The sequence below is a fragment of the Schistosoma haematobium genome, chromosome 3 (genome assembly GCF_000699445.3).
Source record: "Schistosoma haematobium chromosome 3, whole genome shotgun sequence".
NCBI classification, from domain to species: domain Eukaryota; kingdom Metazoa; phylum Platyhelminthes; class Trematoda; order Strigeidida; family Schistosomatidae; genus Schistosoma; species Schistosoma haematobium.
This window is the reverse complement of record NC_067198.1, coordinates 32,704,324-32,723,076: the sequence shown is the minus strand read 5'-3', so window position 1 is coordinate 32,723,076 and position 18,753 is coordinate 32,704,324.

Below are 18,753 nucleotides of genomic sequence, written 5' to 3'. Positions count from 1 at the left end.
ACCAGGTAAATTTAATAAGCTGAAATTATTAATATATTTATAGACAACATTTACAAGAAAATAATTAAGTTTTTGGTTCTTTGCTGCATACCAATCGGTTGTTTTTCTAAAACACAACAAATATTTCCTCCACGTTTGCCAATAATTGTGTTAGTATTCGTGATAACAAAACAAAGTATAGAAATATATTTGACAAATCATTCACGTAGGTACATCTTGTCTACCACCTATGTATAGTGTATTTTTCTTTTTTTCAATTCATTTCAAATCAAAACTGTACCAGATGGCTTAACTTGTCAAAGTCATTAGGAATGTATTTCTCTTTAAAAGTAGTATCAGTAGTAGTATTATTACTAGTCCATATTTTCATTAGTCATGTGCTTTATCGAAAATCCGATATGTTTGATGCATGGTATACATAAGTGAAGTATTGTAGCTTATTATTTTGCAAATTATTTTATTTTCAATTTTAAAAAAATTAGAAGAATTCAAATAAACTTTTAGTCTTGATAAGCTGTACAAGAAAGTCATTTAATTTAATAGATGATCAGCTGTTATACCACCACTGAAAGCATAGAAGCATTGGAAAATCGGTCCGTCCGAGTATGAGGCATCTCAACAGTGAACATATACACTCTCATACATGGGAATCGAACCCAGAAACATCTGTCTCGCTAGGACACTTAACCACTAAACCACTGAACCAAAATCCAACGGTGTTAATGTTCAACTCCAACCAATCCACAATATTGTGTGACCATCTTCCATTGTGTTCGGTAGGTAACAGCCTCACATTCAACACGGTTGAATTCCACTGATCAAGACTTCTGATTGGAATTCCGAGATTGACTTAACAAAGCTAGTCACCAATGAGGATATGATAATTGTCAATATAATGTTTTGACGATTGTTGAGTTTTCTCTGAGACCATGAATAAATTAATATTGATCTCAATAAAACAGTAGGTTAGTTCGTCATATATCAAGGGGGATCTTAGTTGAATTTTATTGAAGAGACGTGGATTGATCAAAAACACAATATCAAATCTCAAAAGATGAGAACGAAGAAAATGGAATGAACTATTGATCGGGAAAAGTACCTGGATTTCATCGACAAACTAACGTTAATCTGAAGATTGATTTTAGACTATACTTCAAACTTGAAAACTTGAAGTTATACTTTTTATATCAGTAGCCGCATTTATATACTGATATACTAACATGAACGTTCTCGTTCATAGTTTTAGGTATATTCTGTTTTTAAAGAAATTATAGGGATATCTAGTCATTTGTTTTACAGTGAACATGATTTTAACATTCTGAACTCATTCAAAACTATCTAGAAGTAAATGAGTTCAAACTTGTAGTCGTTTTCTTAAGCTATTTGCATCAGAATTTATATCTTTAATCATAAAATAATAAGATTTAATGGCATTACTCATATTTTAATATGTTCAATATACATGAAGTTAAGAGCTTTGCTTTATATAGAATTATATCAGCTATTATTTCAACTTAGTCTGTTCAATTCATGATGTTCACTTGAGTTTATTTAAATTCAGTCATTCATTGAGCCTTTTTGATTTTCGGCGATACTTTGAAAAGTAAACAGACACTAGTTATAAATTTTTTTTCAGTTGATCAATAAGCTAATAGAAGTGTTAAACTACTTACGTAATAATGAGGTAATTGTGTCGTACTCCTGAACAATAGGAACATAATTGTTATAAGGTGAATGATTACGTTATTTACATTATGAACATTTCATTCTATTTGAATGTCAATAAATAAAGGAAATTTTAGTTTAACACAACTTAAAAACTGTTTCGAGATATGGAGTTGTTTACTTTGTGAACCTACTTTTAACAAGTCAATATAAGTTTGATGGAGACTGAATGACACTTTCAGTAATCGACCACAATGTTAGGCAAAATCACATTTGTCTAACCTTTAGTACCAATTGAATTCTAACGATAAACATATGATATAGCCGTAAAGGAATGCAATTGGCAGGAAGAGTGTGCATTCATATGACAAGTTACAAAGCATTTATACAATACATATACATAGCCTCTAATCATCCATTTGCACTTTTTGGTGTGTTCTGCAATCTGAACTGTTTGCTCGTCTAGTCTCCATATGTTTTTCCTACGCCTTGCTTTTACTGTGCTGAAACCCTTCTATTCATCTGACCACTGTTGTAACTTTTACGCCACGTTCCGCTACATAGAAAATAATCTTGTGAGTAGAATCTACTACATGGCCATTAGTCCAGGTGAGCTGAAATTATATGTAACATATTTGGATACTAGATGTAACTAGAAACAATCAACAAAATGCCCTACATGTAGATTTCTTATTATTCGGGACTTGGTTGGTAGAATTTATTTAAAACTAAGTGCTAGACAAACATGAAAATTGGTGTAAGCCAGTTACCATCGAGTGTATACATTTCTGTTCATGAGAGATCGGTCGTGGTTTACATTTCTTAATAGTGGTGATGTACCGACCATGAGATCGGTCAGGCCCATTTCGAGAAGCCGATTGGCTTTTCTAAAAGGAAGAGTGTCATATTTAGAGACACACATACCCATTACGTGTCTGCGTTTTCGTAGAGTAATTGTTGAACCCCTAGGTCGTAATGAGCAAACGTCGAATGCACATTGGACTAGTGTACATTACATAGACACCGGTGACACATACGTCTTAACTTATGTATCCTATAGCATGCACATAAGTATACTCGCCCTGTTGGAGGGCTGATGGTCAACATTTCCTTTACTCCTAATTATTATATTTTATACGATACAGGAATCTACACACATGCTCACCATAGCCTAGACATAAGCAAAAGTATTCTTAGAGGGACTGATGATCGTTCTCTTCGCGTTTCCATAGGGAAGACTGTCTACTCCTTACTCACTCACATTATGCTGGCCTGGAAGTACCATTTGAACATACCCTACATTCATAAACTACACGAGCCGAGAATCGTGCATTTCATATACATAAACATGCACAAATAGCAGTCCTTTCAAAATGTTAGTACGTCGAATTATAGTCTTCAGGTAATTCGGATTACAACCGATTGTGAATTATTCTAAACTCCTCCCAAGATAGCTCATGACTTTTGACCCACACGATCCTCACAGAGCCATAAGAACACCTTAGATCGGATTTACTGCGAACCTCACTGGTAATGTCTCTGACACTAACATAGTGTAATACGGGTTCAAAACTCGTGTGGAACTGCAGTAATTGTATACAAGACAAGTTAATCAAAGTCATCTAGCATGAAAGCTAGACCCAGAGTCATGTTCAATTTTTAACTATGATTCTATGTACCTCTTGGTTGAAAAAAATTGTTATAAATTTTTAAAAAAAAACATGAATATTCATGGAAAATTCTCGGTAGTGAAAGTGTACAAATTATTTGCAACAGGTGTATAGCAAAAGTATTGAAAAGAATTTTTTTTCTTAGCAAAATAACCATCATTAACCGAGTAACAATACCCTAAATAGATTCCTTATGTTGGGATAAACATAATATTGATACAGCAAACGTTTGATATTTTATATAAACGGATGCACGCATATACATACATTCATACATACATACACACGCATATATACATACATACATAAGGTTTGAATAATTTTTTTCTGGTTAGCGTTTTTTAGCGAGTTAGTTTTCTACGGGATGGGGACGCTAACCCCATGCCCAACCCTCCTCCTTTATCTGGGCTTGGGACCGGCAGTAGCCCCCGGAGGGACTCCAGGCGGAGTTACATATTTAAATTATGAAAGCTCAAATATTGATGAGTCACTGAAAATATCCAATAGCAAATTGTAGATTCAGATTTTGTGTTAACTGCCACCTCAAATCAAGGTGTATGTTCAATCTGAAAAAGAACTAACACTATCTAATGAAAATTAAATTCGAGTTAAATATGAGAAAAATCCTTGAATAATTCTCTATAAAATTATAACTTTTAATGTTTACTTCAAAGATAATTTATTGAGTGAATTATTTTCATTAGACTAATAAAATTGATATAGTTAGTTCAATGTAATTGTTCGGTTACATATTATGTCATAGAACTTTATTTACTATTAAAGAGGTGAATCAATACATTAATGAATATTTTACAAAATATAATCAAAATGTCTTTCAATTAAGTCTCATTGTAAACCGAAGTAGCTGTTTTGTCAAAAGTTACATTATTTTACCATAAATACATTCAATACTGAACAATCAAGTAACTCATTAAGTGAATTAATCAGTAGTTTCTCTGTTTTATATATTTAATGTCAGTGAGTTCTTGAAATTTAATAGGATACTTAAAAAAAAGTTCCAATTTCTTGATACAGTCTGTTTTGTTCATTAGAACTACCCCTGTAGTGAACAGAACACAGGTGGGGACAATCGAATGTATTTAACACAAAATTACAGGATTTGTCAATAAAATTTAATAAAAATAAATTCCGCCTGTAGCTCTTCTAGAGTTACTGCCGGTCCCAAGCCCGGGTAAAGGAGGAAGGTTGAGCATGGGGTTAGCGACCCCATCCCGTAGAAAACTAACTCGTTAAAAACACGCCAACCAGAAAAAATAATTCAAACCATTTAAACTCTACCCTGGGAGTTAGAAGGTCTTCATTTAGAAGAGTTATGTCGCATCATGGTGAAAGCCGAGTTCCTTCGGAAGCCACAAGGCCGATTCCCCTTCTAACAACCAGATCAACAACTTTTGTAGGTATATGGAACGTCCGAACAATGTGGGAAACCGGGAAGACCAGTCAAATATCAATGGAAATAAGGAGATACAACTTGACAGTACTGGGAACCAGCGAAACCCATTGGACCCAAGCTAGACAACAAAGGCTAAATACGGGAGAGATGATGCTGTACTTCGGCCACCAAAAGGAAAATGCTCCACACACTCAGAGAGCTGCTCTAATGCTATCCAAACAAGCACGAAATGCACTTGTTGGATGGGAATCTCACGGATCCAGAATCATCAAAGCATCATTCAAAACAAAGAAGGAGGGGATCACAATGAATGTTAGCCAATGTTATGCACCCACCAATGATATCAATGACGACAATAAAGATCGATTCTATGAGAGGCTGCAATCAACCATAGCGAAATGCTCAAGAAAGGACCTCAACATTCTGATGGAAGATCTAAACGCCAAACTCGGAATAGACAACACCGGATATGAAGATATCATGGGACAACATAGATTGACTGGGAGAGAGAAACGAAAATGGGGAAAGATTTACAAATCTATGTGCATTCAACAAATTGGTTATAGACAGCACAATATTTCTACACAAACGTATGCACAAAGCTAAATGGATCTCACCGGACCACACCACAGAGAACCAGATAGATCATATTTGAATCAATAAAAAATTTCGAAGAACAATGGAAGATGTGAGAAGCAGGAGAGGAGCTGATATAGCTTCAGATCACCACCTAGTTGTGGCCAATTTAAAACTGAAGCTAAAGAAGAACTGGACAACTGGACAAACAGCACTACAAAGGTTCAATACAGCCTTCCTACGAGATACCAACAAACTCAACGAATTCAAGATAGCTCTCAACAACAGGTTCCAAGCTTTACAGGACCTACTGAAAGAAGAAGAAACTACTATGGAGGACAACTGGAAAGGTATCAGAAAAGTATTAACTTCAATATGTCAGAAGGTTCTGGACCACAAGAAGCATCATCATAAGGAATGGATCTCTAAAGAAACACTGAACAAGATCAAAGAAGAGAAGAACAAGAAAACAGCAATTAATAACAGCCGAACACGAGCAGAGAAAGCCAAAGCACAAGCTGAGTACACAGAAGAAAACAAGCAAGTGAAGAAGAGCATTGAAGCCAACAAGCAGAAATACGTGGAAGAACTAGCAACGACGGCAGAAAAAGCTGCAAGACAAGGAAATATGAAACAACTATATGATACAACGACGAAACTAGCAGGAAAATACAGTAAACCAGAGAGACCGGTCAAAGACAAAGAAGGCAAGCCAATTACTGAAATTCAAGAACAGAGGAACAGATGGGTAGAATACTTCGAGGAACTCCTGAATAGACCAGCTACATTGAATCCACCGGCCATCGAAGCAGCATACACAGATCTTCCCATAGACATCAACCCACCGACGAAGGAAGAAATCAGGATGGCCATCAGACAAATCAAGAGCGGGGAAGCAGCAGGACCCGACAATATACCAGCCGAAGCACTGAAGTCAGACATCGAAGTAACTACAAACATGCTTCACCTTCTATTCAAAAATATTTGGGAGGAGGAAGAAGTGCCGATGGAGTGGAAAGAAGGACACCTCATCAACATTCCAAAGAAAAGAGATCTGAGCAAATGTGAAAACTAAAGAGGCATTACACTTCTGTCAGTACCAGGGAAAGTCTTCAACAGAGTGATGCTGAACCGGATGAAAGACGCAGTAGACGCCCAACTTCGAGATCAACAAACTGGATTCCGTAAGGATCGGTCGTGCACAGACCAAATTGCGACACTACGGATCATCCTCGAACAGTCAGTTGAGTGGAACTCGTCACTGTACATCAACTTCATTGATTATGAAAAGGCATTCGACAGTGTAGATAGGAGGACATTATGGAAACTTCTTCGACACTACGGAGTTCCTGAGAAGATTGTCAGTTGTCCGGAACTAGTACGACGGACTACAGTGCAAGGTCGTGCATGGAGGACAGCTGACAGATGCATCTCAAATAAGGACCGGACTCAGACAAGGCTGTCTACTCTCTCCCTTCCACTTTCTCCTTCCTCTGGTGGTCGACTGGATTATGAAGACCTCGACATCTGAGGGAAAACACGGAATACAATGGACAGCTCAAAATCAATTAGACGATTTGGACTTCGCAGATGACCTAGCCCTCCTATCTCATACACACGAACAGATGGAGACAAAGACAACCAGTGTAGCAGCACTCTCTGCATCAGTAGGCCTCAGCATACACAAAGCGAAAACTAAGGTCCTCAAATACAACACGGAGAACAGAAATCCAATCACTCTTGATGGCGAAACTCTGGAAGATGTAGAATCCTTCACATACCTAGGAAGCATCGTCGATGAACAAGGAGGCTCAGATGCAGATGTAAAGGCGAGGATTGACAAATCTAGGGCCGCGTTCCTACAATTGAAGAACATATGGAACTCAAAACTACTTTCAACCAATATCAAAGTCAGAATCTTCAATACCAACGTCAAGGCAGTCAGTTCTACTGTACGGAGCTGAAACATGGAGAACTACAACAACCACCATCAAGAAGGTACAAGTATTTATAAATAGCTGCCTTCGCAAGATACTCAACATCCATTGGCCAGATACCATCAGCAACAGCCTTTTGTGGGAGAGAACAAATCAGCTTCCAGCTGAGCAAGAAATTAGGAAAATACGATACAAATGGATAGGACATACATTACGCAAATCGTCAAACTGCATCACGAGGCAAGCCCTAACTTGGAATCCTGAAGGAAGGCGGAAAAGAGGAGGGCCAAAGAACACATTACGTCGGATAATAGAAGCAGATATGAAAAGGATGAATAGGAACTGGAAGGGGCTGGAAAGGATTGCCCAGGACAGGGTTGGATGGAGAATGCTGGTGAGAGGCCTATGTTCCTTCACGAGGAGTAACAGGCGTAAGTAAGTAAGTAAATGCTTAATTTGCAAAATGTCCATCAATTGTCTTCAAAATGACTCCGACTTCATTGTCCTTGCATTTTCATACAAATTGCATTCTGTTTCCATTCTTTACTGTTCGATCCTCTTGTCTCTTTGCTGCCAGACCTTCTGTTCACGACTAACATCATATACTACCTATGTCAATATAAGTAGCACACACCACACCCCTCTTCTATTATCTAGCTTATATATGATCCAAGTGTTAGTTATTGTTTTTTTTCCAAGCTTACATAAATCATTATGATGTTATTATTGTAGTAAATGAAGATTTCACGGTATATTCACTATACATATGAACCAATTTAGTCTTAAATCCAGTAAATTTCTTCAAATAAATTACTCTAACCATTCAATCTAGTAATATAATCTAAAACAATAAAAACAACAACTGTCCAATACATTACAAAACTTTCAATAATGAAATTTAATAATAATAATAAACTCTCTATGCGTTATTTATCACAACCGAAATTTGATGATTTATATTATCAAAACTCAATGGAAAGACTTTTTTGTTTTGTTTTAACTATTAAATGTCCATTAAGTGGGAGAATATAAATAATCTATGATAATTATTATTTTTTCTTTTTCTTTTTCTATTCAGGAATAGAAAAACAGCAAAAGTTACGGAATCAATGGATAGTTTATTGAACTAGAAGAAGAAGAAGAAAAAGAAAATAAACAATCATAATCATATCATACTACTGATATTGAATTTTAATTTATTTTCCCCTTAGAAATAAAGAAAATATTTTCATGATTCATTAAAATACAAAAAAAAATATTGACACAGTGAACAAAAACAAAATTAATGATAATAATAATAATAATGTGACGAATATAAATCTTCTTACCATTTTCAATATTTCCCTATATTTGGATTTATTTTTGTTTAGTTTTATGTAGATTCATGCACATTTTTCAATTTAAATCAGATTAAATTGTTGATAGAAAGAAAAATATTAAATTTCTTATCTCGGTTTATGAAGTTTGGATTGTTATAATAATTACTACCTCCTCCTCCATCACCACCACCACCAAAGTACGTGTTTTCCAAGTGGAAACAATATACCTATTTAACCGGATAACTATATGCTTTATCTTAACTTAGTTCAAATAATCAGTCGTATATACTCTTTTAATTCGGTATGATCAAAGTTTATTAAATATTAAATATTGTAAAATAACCCAGGTAAACACATTCAGATGAATGTTTGTTTTCATTTAAGTTTCATTATATTTTCAAAATAACTTTTGTACTACATTAAACAAACTTCAGTTCTTTTTATGTAACCGATAATTTATGATGAATAATTTATAATTTTCACAAGTAAATATTATTGAGAGAATATACGGTAAATAACTGTGATAAACTGTTAATCATCTGATTCTGGATCCCAAAAATTCAATATAATCAAAAAAATGGCCTTGATTACTTTGATGATAAGTATCGAATAGTTGAAAAAAGTTTTACACACTTCTAATCGGTTTTCATTCAAAAGAATATTCAATCCAAAGACGATATGTAGCGGAGCTTACAATATTGACTAATTCTTGAATGAAGTATAGAGCTGTACTGTGAATTTGTTCCATAAATAATGCGGGATTTTTATATAGTCAGTTATCACTCCGTTTATCCATATATAGATCCAGCTTATAACCGACAGTATAAAGACTAATATGATGACCACGATACGTATCCAACTGTCACTAACATGTAGAACAACCAACATAGCTTATTCTTCATGCAGATTTTGGTCCAAAGTATTCATTTTCTAAGAATTTTAGCCTATCAATATGGCCTTCATTTAGTCATGATTGATTACCATTAAAGCAAAATTATGAATTTTTAAACAAGAGCTAAATACTAAGTAAAATTGTGCAGTATTTTAAAACTTTCCACATTGTTTTAAACACGTATTACTAAGACTAGCTTTCTGTGTTCACATTTGATTAATGTGACTACGATTTACTAGTACACTATTGAAAAAAAGATTAAGAACTATTCAAAGCATTTAAAACCTATCACGTCATCTATTAACCACCGTTTTATTACATAAGCTATATTATTGTGTATGTAGATTTATCCCAATGAAAGTGATATGCATAAATTCAGAGTTTAACAACGATTAGCAACATATTCATAATGACGTTAATACCTATGAGCAATAGGTAACATTGCCATCATTTCTACAAGTTCCATCTGGAACATTTTATTTTCCTAATTTCCTTTTATGTAGTTCAATAATTTAAAAATATCCAACTTTAAGAATTTTCACGTGTATACAAAATACTAAACACAGTCGAAAAAAGAAATAAGTATTTGCACTGTATTTCAAGTAGTTAAGACGTTTTCAAAAAAAGTGCCCAATACTAGACAACAAACTCTCAAATGTTAAGCTTCATCGTTCAGCAAGACGTGATTAGTAATGAAATGGACAAGAATTAATATTGCTATATTACTAAACTGTATTTCGAATATGAAACTTTATATTCAAATGGTCGGGGATATTTTTAGCTCAGTGTATGAGGATGCTAAATGTCCTTTTTTTATCTCTTCAGTTCAGAAACTTGATAAGTTTTTTGTAAAAAAAACAAATGGCTATGAGGTTTAACGACTTTGTACAATAGTGAAAATATTTTCAGGAAGATTTTTAGTAGGAAGCCAAATTTTTTAACTAAAAATTATTTTCTTATAGTTAGATTTTAATTACTGATTAGATGTGAAAAATTTGGTGTCTGTTTATTTCTTACTAAAATACCTGGATTTAAAAACAACAACTGATTATCGACTGGATTAGTGTATGAAGATCGTTTGTACGTGAAACAGAACGTCCTGGGTTGGTTTTCAGCGAGTGAAATTGTAAATATGCACTTTTGAGGGATCCCAATACTAGGATAAAATAGCCATACTGTGCTTCCAGGTTTCCAGTGGTTGTCTAACTTAATTCGGTTCATGATTTCAATGAAATACAACAATATCCACAACCTTTCACAGAGAATTGAAATCCACTTATGAGATTCATTGGGGTTAAATTAATTAAGAGAAAACATTGAAGGACAAAGAGTTATTCTTTTCTAGTTCGAATCTTCCTGACAATAATCATTAACTGCATTAGACAAGACCGAAGCTAATGTATTCAGGTCTTATTGCAAGCCAGTTTTAACCTAACTCTTAATAATAACTATATATTCAATGGTCACTAAATTTCAGATGAATTTCTCAAAGTTCCAGTGGGGAGCAATGACCGATGGGGTCATTGACATTTGAAATACAAGAGTATCTTATTAATACTAACCAGGTATAAATCATATTGTATCATAAACTTATTGAAGTTAAAATCGTAGACAATCAGATTAGTCAAAGGTAATCTGAAGTTATCGTATTAGGTAACAAATATGAACGTGTTTTGTTAGATCGCATTCACGGTTACAGTTCAACAGCATCAAGGAGTTCTAAGATGAATGGAAACAACTTTCCAGTTGACCCCAGTTCTGAATATTTTAAAAAAAAATAACATTATTAGATGCTAACTTCTAACTGTGTACAAATTCTTAATGCATACATGCATACACGAACATACAGATGGATGTACAATATACCTCACTTATTTTCATATGAATCAAATCTTTAACCTAGTTACTTTCATATCAAATGTATAAGTATTGGTTTGTTCACAAAATACCATTTACATAATCTCACAATTTCGAGAACAAAAGAAATAATCAATATTTTTATGAATCTATATTTTAAGGACATTTTAATAAATCTGTCAAATTATCATTTATTAAATGAAAATTTTTCCTTTCAAAGGTTGAAAACGTTTACGTTTTTGTATTTGGTTGATTTCCTATTTAAAATATTGTTTATAAAATAAATCAAGGGGATGAGAACTGTTATTTTACTGTGGCAAATGAATGATATTCAATTAGCTAAAAACCAAACTAGGTCAGTAACACGTTCTGAATTATGTATGCATACATTCACATACACACAAACAAAAAGGATCCCTAAATTATCAAGACTAGTAACTGTTTCTGATAATGCGTAAACTTGTTGAGTGTGTGTGTGTGTGTGTGAGTGTATCCCTGTGTGTTTGTCTATTAATCAGATTATCTTGTAAATAAATCCAATTTTTATAATTATTTTTCGATTTTATTTTTTTATCGGACCGTTCCGGTTATCTACTCTACACAAATGACATTTGATGAATTGTAGATGACATCTAGAGGTTGTTTGTAGGCAAGTAAATTGGGATTGAATAGAAATCAGCTTCTCATTTTCAGCATCAAAATTCATAAAACAAATATTTTAATTCGTTTATGCATATACGTATTCGATAGAGTATCGTAAAAAATTGATAAGATTCTTATTTGTTAGTGACAACTAACGATGAATCAGTAAGTTAATGATAGACTTTGAATGATCACTAACGAAATATGGTGGAAATGATGACCTAGGAGTTCTGAATTAATGGTTAAATCCTACTACACATATTAATTGTCCCGAAGGTTTCAATTTCAATTTCCTGAACATTGATGAATGTTCATTCTATACATTGTCATGATTCCGAATAAACATAACTGTTACATGTCCATAAGTTTTCAGTAATTCTGTATTATTTTTTTTATTGAGATCATGAACCGATTGATGTTAGACCACCACTGAGAACCTGGAAGCACTGGGCGACCGTTTCGTCCTATTGTGGGACTCCTCAGCAGTGCACATCCACGATCCCGCTCGCGGGATTCGAACCCAGGACATTCGGTCTCGCGCGCGAACGCTTAACCAACTGGACCACTGATCCGACATCCAATGGTGATAGTGTCTAACATCAACCAATCCACGAAATTGCGCGACCATCTTTCGTTGTACTGAGGTAGATACCTGTCTCTACCCGACATGGATTAGCTCCGCTGGTCACGGCTTCTCACTAGAATTCCGAGAATCCCCTCACGAAGCTAGTCACTAGTGAGCACATGTTGGTTACTAGTATAGGGGTTGTGGAGATTATTAAGTTTTTGAATCTTCCCATTGATGTTTAGGACTAAAATTAATCAGGACGAAACGTGCATCGTGAATTCCACTGCTAGCCATCATCGATCTTTGCTTATTCAGTAATCGCTTTATATGACAACAGCTTGTTACAATGTATCATTAGTTAGGACTATCGAATGATAGTACATTAAACGAAAATGTTTATTTTGAACATACTCTAGTTATCATTGTTCATTCAAGTGAAACTATTCTGTAGTAGAAAGCGTTTATGCATAAACAATTATTTAATGGTGAGCTAGTTTGTATAACTAAAAAACAATTTAGATTAAACTATCTAATCTATATTATTCCTATGCATTAATCCATTGATGTAAAGTGAATATACATTTCTCTAATCCTTACACGGTAATCCGTTTGTTTTTCTTTTGATGAGTTATAGTTTGTTATTGTCAAAACAGTCAATAAAACATTGAATAATCTACATTATTTAACAATAATTGATCTGATAATCTATTTTAGAAAAATCGGGTAAAACTAGGATTAATCCTTGTTAGATTAAAACAAATTTCTTATTATTAATCATCATTATTATATTAATTAATTTTAAAAATCTATTTTGTTTTAGTTTTCTTAGAAGTGAAATAAGTATACTACTATTATTACTATGAAGTTAAATAACAATGTTTTCAATTCTCTGTAAGTAAACAAACTAAATTGAAATATGAACTGACCAAAGAATAGTTCCAGTGAAAGGAAGTTTTTTTTATAAATTAGTCAAATAATCTGTAAGTATTCGAAGGAAAGACTAAACAGACTTCTAATATAACATATTAAATAATTTAAGTTACCTGGTAGACAATTTCCAAGATTCTCCGATACAACACAGCATGTAACAATCCAATCACAATTGACGGAAAAGATTTGGAAGATGTAAAAACCTTCACATATCTGGGAAGCATCATTGATGAACAGGGTGGATCTGATGAAGATGTGAAGGCGCGAATCGGCAAAGCAAGAGCAGCATATTTACAACTGAAGAACATCTGGAACTCAAAGCAACTGTCTGTCAACCAACACCAAGGTCAGGATTTTCAATACAAATGTCAAGACAGTTCTACTGTATGGGGTGGAAACCTGAAGAACTACGAAAGCCAACATCCAGAAAATACAAATGTCCGTTGGCCGGACATTATTAGCAACAACCTACTATGGGAGAGAACAAACCAGATCTCAACGGAGGAAGAAATCAGGAAGAAGCGCCGGAAGTGGATAGGACACACATTGAGGAAAGCACCCAACTGCGTCACAGGGCAAGCCCTCACATGGAATCCTGAAGGCCAAAGGAAAAGTGGAAGACCAAAGAACACATTACGTCGAGAAATGGAGACAGACATGAGAAAAATGAACAAAAATTGGATAGAACTGGAAAGGAAGGCCCAGAACAGAGTGGGTAGGAGAAGGCTGGTCAGCGGCCTATGCTCCATTAATAGTAACAGGCGTAAGTAAGTAAGGTAGAAAATTTCGAACAAAGATTTCAATCCAATTTGTGCTCACCAACAAAATGTATTAGATAGAGATAAAAACTTGACTAAACTCATTCTCATTGATTTGTATACTTTTTAAGAAAAATTCACCAAGTATTATTGTAAATTTTTTTTGAATAATCAGTTATTGTTATAAATTTGACCGTTAAAAAATAACTATCAAACGATTAGATATGTATCAGAAGGGTTTTTTGTTGATTTAAATAGTTGAGATCATAAGTCAATTGAAGCTAGATTGTACTTGCATCCCAACGTTAATGTTCACTTTGGGACTCGCATCATCCACTTAGCTATCGAGTCCTGATAGCCACCTGTTTATGTAATAGGGTGAAGTTTAAAATCACTTGGTGTTATTTGCTTGTATCTTTTCATTGTAGTTTAGGACTGCAATTAATCAGTGTCTTATTGACATATATGCATCTTGTATGGATTGCTTCGATATTTCCACGGATAGCCACCATCCATCCAGCTTATGACTTAAGGTAATATGGAGGCCATTCGTACAGAATGCATATATACCAACAAGAAACTGATCCATTCCAATTTTAAACAACAATGGGAAATGTATAATCCAACCATACCAAGTGAATTTAATAATAAAGATTGTTTTCACAATAAATTCTTTCTGTTAATATCAATAGACTTTAATGAAAACCATTTCAGTGAATCATTTAACAGAAACAGCAGTTTTTTTTTCTCTCGTAATGAACATTAAATGACTTGGTTTACCCAAAATGGTTCGTTAGTCGATCATATTAATTAATTAACTTTGAACTAATTAACTTATTATAAATAACATTTTAAAAAAGAAAAAAACATAAATAAAAATGAGGTAAAGAAAAAAAGATAAACAACATAAAAACAGAAATAAATAAAGAGATAAACTTGATTTTTACCATTTATGTTCTGGATTTATGGAAGTTAAAAAAAGTTTTTGTTGTTGTTGTTGTTTTGTTTGTTCCTTTTACAGTAAACAAACGAAAAATCTATCACAAAACACTCATAAAAATTTAAATAAGAGAAATAAAATTAACTAGTAGTACACTGAATAAAATGAATAATAATGAATGTATTTTGCCTATTAAATTTATTGACGGAGAAAAAAAAGTTCTTTTTTTTCTTTTCTTTAACTATTTGTTTACCAAAAGTTATGACTTTTGAAAAAAAATAGAAAAAAATAGAAACTTTTCGATTGATTTGATGTTGTCTCAAAAGTGGAACTTTATTAGTGATTACTGTGGAAAGATTAAAAAAGACTAAACAAGGTAACGTAATTTAAATAAATATATATATGCTGAAGAGTCCCACAATAGGACGAAACGGCCGTCCAGTGCTTCCAGGTTTTCCATGGTGGTCTAGCCTCAATTGACTCATAATCTCAACTGTTGAAATTACTACAATCTCCACAAAACCCCTTCTGATACTAATCAACTTATGCTCACCAGTGACTGGCTTCAAGAGATATATCCTGGAGTTCTAGTGAGAAGCAGTGACCAGTGGAGTTCAATCAGGTCTGTTGTGAGATAGGAACTCACTGAAGACAATCGTGTACGGTGGTGCAACTTCGTGAATTGGTTGAAGTTAGATATTAACACCGTTGGATGCCAGCCGGCTCAGTAGTCTAGTGGTTAGGTGCTCGCGCGCGAAACTGATAGGTCCTGGGTTTGAATCTCGCGGGGGGCGGGATCGCAGATGCTCATTGCTGAGGAATCCCATACTGGGACGAAACGGCCGTCCAGTGCTTCCAGGTTTTCCATGGTGGTCTAGCTTCAATTGACTCATGATTTTATTGAAATTAACTGTTTACTATAAGGTTCTTAGATTTTAATGAGATGTTCTGTAATTTCGTATCAGATATATTCGATTGTCTCCACTCGTATTCTTGTTCACTACATTATAGTCAATGAACTTTCATATGAAATTATTTATTGCTTAAAAATAAAATAGTAACATGAACTATTCAAGTCATAAAATGTGTTTAGTCAAATTCTAGTTTAATCACTTTGATAATTAATGAATTTACTAACTTTCTTTGTTCATCCTATTGAACATTTCATTATGAGCAATGAACTATCAAATTTCATTTAGAATTATTGTAACAAATATTGAATAAATAAACATGTGTAGTTCATATTGAATCATAAAATTAACAGCATATATACATAAAAACAAATATTTTGATTTAGTATACTTTAAATGATATGTAATGAATTACTTTGTTATTCAGCTACTTAAATATTTAATTGAACCGGATTTTCTTTGTGAATGATAAATAAGTATTCGAATCATTTAACACTTTAATTTACTTGATATTGTTTTACTTGAATCTTCCCGTTGATGCTTTAGGACTGAAATTGATCAGTCTCTTATTGGCATATGTGCATACTGTGCGTATGCCAATAAAAGACTGATCAATTTCAGTCCTAAAACATCAATGGGAAGATTCAAGTAAAACAATATCAAGTGAATTAAACTTCACCCCATTGCACAAGCAAGTGGCTATCAGGACTCAGTAGCTAAGTGGATAACACGATGGCGTTTGAAGCGAACGGTACTGAGTTCGAGTCCCAGAGTGAACATCAACTCCGATATGCAGGTACATCCAGCTGACGAGTCCCAAACAGGACGAATTACGCGTCCTGGATTCCACTGCTAGCCATTATCCGTCTTTGCTTATAATGCATTTAACACTTTGTTCTATAAATTTGATAAATCATTTTGTAGTGTATGCTATTTATGTTGACAGATATTAGTAGTATGTAACATCATTCAGATTTAGAATATCTAGTAGCAGAAAGTTGAATAGATTAAATCAAAGAGTACGGTAATATAAACAGAAAGTGATTATAATAATAATAATAATAATAATCAAGAAACGATGAAGATTGATGGAGGATTTGCAAATAAAGTATTTAATGTATGGTTTTTTTACATTTTACGAAAGAATTTTTGTTTCCCATTTGAGTTCTCGTTTATTACAAGTTAATTATTCAAATAAAAAAATTATATGAAAATAAAACTAGAAATTGATTACATCACATATTTTTTCATAGTTGTTCATTTATTCAATATATATATATATATATTTCAGATGCGTTTTGTGGATGTTATAGTAATTCCAATGGTTACGATCATGAGTCAATTGAAGCTAGACTACCATGGAAAACCTGGAAGCACTGGACGACCGTTTCGTCCAGGTATGGGACTCCTCAGCAGTGCGCACCCACGACCCCGCACCCCGCGGGATTCGAACCCAGGACCTATCAGTTTCGCGCGCGAGCACCTAACCACTAGACTACTGAGCCGGCTGGCATCCAATGGTGTTAATATCTAACTTCAATCAATTCACGAAGTTGCGCCACTGTACACCATTGTCTTCAGTGAGTTCCTATCTCACAACAGACCTGATTGAACTCCACTGGTCACGGCTCATGATTCCAACCACTGAAATTACTAAAATCTCCACAAAGCCCCTTCTGAAAATAGTTAATTAGAAAAATACCAATCTATCGTCTCAAACTTCACTGTTCTTTTTGCAAATATGAGTTCATTTTTTCAGATTTCATTGATAATGCATTTTCATATTAATTGAGTTCCGTTTCCATTCTTTCCTTATTGATCTACTGAAACACATTCTATGCCTGACCACCGTTATATACAACTTATGTGGATATAAGTAACCCACACCACAATAATACTTACATAAATTAATTTTCTCATTTTATTGTTATGTACATATTAATTTGTTTAGAATTACTCTGTCTGTAATTTGAAGAATCTAAATGCCGGTAGTTACCTACTGAATACAATGGAAGATGATTGCGTAATACCATGGACTGATTGAAGTATACTTCTGCAACATAGACTAGAATTCATGTGATCATTAATTTTTTAATCATTAAAGGATCGTTATAAGCTTAGTCGAATTGTCAATAGATAATCATAAGTGTATACAAAACAAGTGATATTCTCCATTTTGACAAACTTTGGTGAAAATATAGTTAATATATATATTGTCTACACAATTATTCTTCACATTTATAAATATTTATTTTCCATGGTATTGGTAAGCCGTTTTACTAAAACAAGTTGTTGGTTAATCACTAATGTGTCAATTAATTTGTAGTTTATTCATATTTACATAGTTAATCAATGTACACTTGACTGGTATAAAGTTAAGTGTATTGTGATATTGTTGTGTGAAGTTCATCTTCATGCATCATCTGTCTTTATCTTCCTTATTGTGTCGAATCCCATAACTCTATGTATGTGTTTTTAATGGGCTATGAAATCAAAGAAACGTTATTGCGCCTACTAATTGAAAGACTGGATAATACTAACAGTTATTAGCAAGTAAGATCGTCACTCTTTAAGAAAAAAACATGTTATCCTCTTAGCTTGTTAGTAATAAAACATTAATCATAACATTTTTCTCTGTTTATCTAATGATCAATGTAGGCATCAGTACATCACA